This window comes from Triticum dicoccoides, chromosome 2B, assembly GCF_002162155.2.
Source record: "Triticum dicoccoides isolate Atlit2015 ecotype Zavitan chromosome 2B, WEW_v2.0, whole genome shotgun sequence".
In the NCBI taxonomy this organism is placed as follows: Eukaryota; Viridiplantae; Streptophyta; class Magnoliopsida; order Poales; family Poaceae; genus Triticum; species Triticum dicoccoides.
In genome coordinates, this window is record NC_041383.1 from 113,716,915 (window position 1) to 113,722,378 (window position 5,464).

General features: G+C 41.3%; 1 pseudogene; it reads right to left on the bottom strand.

Annotated features, from left to right (window-relative positions):
* Positions 1-407: 407 nt before the first annotated feature.
* LOC119360605 lies at positions 408-4,778 on the bottom strand (annotated as a pseudogene).
* Between the last annotated feature and the right edge of the window lie 686 nt (positions 4,779-5,464).

Consider the following 5,464-nt stretch of genomic DNA (forward strand, 5'->3'; position numbering starts at 1 on the left):
GCAATACGGACCAAAGATTTGCCTCATCTATTAATTATAACCAGATTTTGATGAACTGATACCGAAAATACAAAGAGAGTTACTCCTGGAATTCACATTTCACAATACATCGCAACTATCGTGATCTCTTGTACGCTCCTAGCTAATAAATATATGATAGGGTTGCCCACGAGGGTATGTCGAACCACTACGGAAAATTATCTGTGCCAAGGACCGGGCCCTCTCTCTAAGTTGCTTGGCTATTGCTTCTTGGGCATCCCTGAATGTTGGAAAGAAGCCCCCTACTGGAGGAGGTATTGGGATTCTTGTGTCACAACCCTTGCATGGATATTGACCGTCTGTTAGAAGAACTGTCTTCAAGTTTGGAGCTCGACCCATAACAGTACTTACGAATAAAAAGTGTTGCTCTAGTAGGGGCCTAAACCACCGAACTGGATCTCTTTCAATTGCCACTTGTGACAGCTTGTGAACCCAGACAACTTCCATGAAGGTTCCACTCTCTGAGCACCAAAACATCTTATTCTTGCTTCATCACCCTCCTGGCATGGATGTTCAAACATCTGCATTCAACCAGCAATACCTAAATTTTAAGGGGTTATGGTAGGATTGTAATCAAAGCCAAAGAGACTACGATGGTGCTTTGAGCCAGATAGACTTGTACACATTCTAACTAAAAGTTGAAAAGAATGAGTAGAAGTACCTCAACATCAAATGCCTCGACAGATGGAGCAGCTTCGATGAGATTTAATGTCCATAATAGGCCATATTTTATAAAGATACCATGGATGGTTAGCTTTCTTAGCTTGTTGAATGCAGTGCATAGTTGTTTTCCGTCTGGTTGCATCCAAATCTGATGAACAAGAAAAGAGATGTAAAAATAGAATAATTGTACATCTGTATGTCATAGATGCAAGTTATGTGCGCACCAGGTTAGTCATTTGCTAAGTTTTTTTTTGAACAACAAAAGGCGCTCGAAGCGCCAAATTCATTTCATCTCAGAAACAGTGTACAGCGTGAATTACAAACTCCTGAACCTGAAAATTTGAGAGAAGAGACAGCACAGGACAGGAACTATGTCTATGAGCTGAAGCGAAGCAACAAACTTGAGGTTCAACCCTAGAATGAAGAACCTGGTGAGCTACATTGTGTGCTATGCCATTAATTTCCCTAGAAATGTGAAACACTCGAGGTTGCAAGCTGTTAGCATGCTTGAAGAAATCAGCCAAAGGCTTCCTGATGCTCCAAGGGGTGGTAGATTCCATAATCTTGCCGGTAGCAGCCACCAAAAATAAAGAGAAACAATCCATGAGAAAGGTTGGCTGCCAAATATTGAGCTTACTAGCCACTTGAGCTGCAAAAGAAAGAGCCAGAGCTTCTGCATGTAGAGGAGAAGTAGTGGGAGGAGCTGATGCTTGAATTTGCACATTGATTTCAAAACGATCTTGAGGCAAAACAAGATAGACCCCTATTCCAGTAGCAACTGCTCCCCGTAATAGACCAGGAACTTTTGAACTTCTGAAAGCAGCGTCAGAAAATATTTTGGTCCCCGTAATGAGCAAATCCGACTTAAGAGTTCGACCCTGCATAGGAAGATGATCAGGAGGAGAAAGAACTTGTGGAATCACCTGCATCTTAGAGAAACGAGGCAAGTCATTATAAGAATCAGAGGACAAGGCCATAGTAGCAATGTGCACATGATGAGGAAGAGCCTTTTTCCTGTCAAAAAGAAAATCATTTCTAGCCTTCCAAAGACACCATAAGAAATTAAGAATGTTAGAGATAGAACCATTAGGATGTCCCATTTGAAGCAAGGCAATAAGGATAGAATGCATGGAAGTATGACCTTGGATTAAAACATCATACCTAATAAACCAAGGATAGTCAAACCAAGCCGCACGAGCAAAGGGACAAAGAAAAAATAAATGGGATTCATCCTCCTGATGGCCGCACCTACAACAACTTTTAGATATATGCACAGAGAATCGACTAGCTCGCAAACCTGTAGGCAAAGCCCTTCTAAGAAGCCTCCACGCAAAAGTTTGTACCCTAGGCAAAACCTGTTTTTGTTTCCAAACCATCTTGAGAAGATTCTTCAATTCCAAAGAAAGAACAGAAGGAGCATTCCTGGGAACTGCATGAATGTCCTGCAAACAAAGCTTATAAGCAGATTTGGAAGAACAAATACTCGGAGTGAGATCCCAACAAAGCAAATCCGGACCATCGTCATTGATAATATCAGTTTGGAGAATAATTGAGGCCATAGGTTGCTGGAAAAGTAAATGAACAAGCTCATTATTCCAATTTTTTTGTCCAGGGAGCCAAAGATCCTTAACTAAAGAAGGATATCTAAAGTCCGGTTCTTGAATAATGAGATGATCATGGATGGAGGCCCAAAGGGTGCACCAAGGTGTGCTCCAAATAGAGATATTACCTTGAGTTAATTGGTAAAAGGAATGAGCTTTTAATATAGGAATCATTTTTAAAACCGAAGCCCAAAAAGCAGATTTAGGAGCAGAAGAAAGAGCAACCCAGATGGAGGAGTCATGAAAATATTTAGCCTTAAGAACTAAATACAGCTGAGAAAAGGGGGATTTAGCAATTCTCCAAGCAGCTGCAAGAACAAGACTCTCATTGATAGCCTTCAAATTTCTTATGCCCAGTCCACCTTCTTCTTTAGAATTGCATATGTCTTTCCATGCACGAAGACAAAGACTCCTTGTAGAATCATTTTCCCTAACACCTGTCCACCAAAAATTTCTAATGACAGCCGTGAGCTTTGCAATAAACTTCTTTGTGAACAAGATGTTAGCCATATAATAAACAGGAATAGCAGAGAAAACCGAGCGAATCAATTCAAGCCTCGCAGCATGAGAAAGCATATTGGCTTTGTAAGCGGGCAATTTATTCATAAATTTATCAAGAACAAAGTTATAGGCGACAGTTCTATTTTTAGCAGGAAGAATAAGCGGATGACCAAGATGGGTGAAATTGGTATCCAAGGAGGAAACAGGAAAAACTTGCTTAATCTCCTGCATTGTAGGTTGGCTAACTCGAGAACTAAAAAGAATGGCAGACTTGGGCCAGTTTGGAGTTTGACCTGAAATAGAACAAAAGTGGTGAATGAGCTGAGCCATAGCATTGGCTTCCTGAATAGTGGCTTGACCACAAACCAACAAATCATCTGCAAACAACAGAGAATGAATAGAAGGGCAATTTGGTCCAAGCGAAATTCCTTGAAGATTTTGAGCAGCAAGAGCTTCATTGAGAGCAATAGACAATTCATTGATAGCAATAACAAACAAATAAGGCGACATGGGACAGCCTTGACGAATACCTCTGAAACTTCTAAATTTATGCGAAGGCTGCCCATTAACAAGCACAGAGAAAGTAGGTGAAGAAATGCACGCATGAACCAAATTAATGAAATGACAATGCAGCCCTTTACGTGCAAGCGCAGACACAATGAAGTTCCACTCTAAGCGATCGAAAGCTTTAGCCAGATCTATTTTTAGCATGAAAGCATGATGATTCCACGAAGCAAGAGAGAAAGAGTGAGTAATCTCTGGAGCAATAATAATGTTGTCACTAATTCTTCTACCCTCAATAAAGGCTTGCTGAGCAGGATCAATATAGTCCGGAAGATGAGGCTTAATTCTATTAGCTAGCGATTTTGCAATGATTTTATAAACAACATTACAAAGGCTAATGGGACGATAATCCATAGGAACCTGAGGAACTAACTTCTTTGGGATAAAAGCAAATAACATGGTGAAGTTATGAACCAGCAAAACTAGAACAATCCTAGTGCAAGTCCAACATTAAGTTCGTACGAACGAAATAGCACACAACCACAATATAACAGCTATCGACTAAAATTACCTTTTCTCCTCGAAAGTTTAAGGTTAAAGTATGTATGTTTGTGGCACCGTCTAGAACCTGGCTTAAACTAATGTCTTGGTGAATGATAGTTGCATCACAGACGAGGGATAATTCCTTGAGTGACGGGACAGAACCAAAACACAAGGGGGCCTCATAAATCAACCAAGCCTGCCAATGGACCCACTCTAGTTTTGGAAGGCATAGCACCTCAGCTCTTTTCAACTTGGATAAGTAGACTTCTAGAAGTTTGAGATTCGAACGTGGCGCATTGTTCTTCCATACAGAACAGTCCCCGGTGTCGCAGTGGTCCAGACGAAGGTGCAGCAGTCGAACAAAAGGTGATTCATGTCCCGTTAGGCCAAGCGAACATTTTGTAGATGGAGCCTTGTGAGGCAACGAAGAATGCTAGGAAAGGCACTGAAAAATCCATCCATATCCTGAGCTTGCTGCACCATAACCTCGTGTGTGGAGTCCTCTGACTTCTTCTCGGTTAAAATGGTGAGTTCCAAATCTGTTACCATCTCACTGCCAATGGCGTTGCTGACCAGCAGGCCGATGTCATGCGAGTAGTTGCCGGTGAGATAGAGCTCAAGGCATAGCTTTTTAGTGGTGTGTTCCCCGCGTGGATGAGCCAAGAATCTGCTAGTAGCTCTCACCAGAGACGCCATTGCTTGATCAATGTGGCGTGCAGCTCCTTCGCATGGGGCGCTAAGGAAGTCCATGGCATGAAATTTGAGATTACGAAGTAACCACGACAAGTTTCTCCACCGCGTTGACAAAACTCTACTTCTTGCTGCCGTGGCAATGTCGACTCTCACCAAGATAGAGATTAAGATGTCGTCGGTCAGCGCGCTGAGCCTATCTTCCACACATTTCTGCAACAAGAATATATCATCCATGAATACAGTCAAGTCAACATTTTTTTAAAAACTACGGTTTTAAAATGTTTGATGTGTTTGACATCAACAAAAACCACAGTTCTATAAACCATAGTATGCCTAACACCATGCTCTTTTTAGTATTTGAGAAAGAGATCTCTCAACCTCTATTTTCTAGTAAACCGAAGTGAGAAAAACTGTGGTTTTTAGAAACTGAAGTATGCATTGCCTAGGTTTTAGATCACTATGGTTTTGAAAAAACGGTGTCACCAAACTAGAGACACAAACATAAACGGGGCAAAGAAATGCTTGGGACATTGGGGGAACCTTGATGAGGAGGTTAGATAGATCACCACCTGAGACACTAACATAATCGCTCAAGAGGGACCGAACCTTCATATTGGGGACAAACTATGTGGTGGCCACCTTTTCTGATTATTTTCATAGATCTACATATCAACTTCGGTGGTCTAGGTACGAGAGTAGATGGACATGGGAGGTTCTATAAGGTGCTCGTGGGCCTTGTTCCGCGTGCAGGGTCTCATGATTGGGCTAGACACTACTTGGCCCAACAAATGTTTCCCATTTTATTAATTCTCATAATTCATAGGTACTTTCTAACAATTTTCAAATCCCTGTTTAAAGTAAAAAAATTATGTGTTGTTAAATAAGTAAATGTCCAGTTACTCCTAAAAAATCTTTCTACC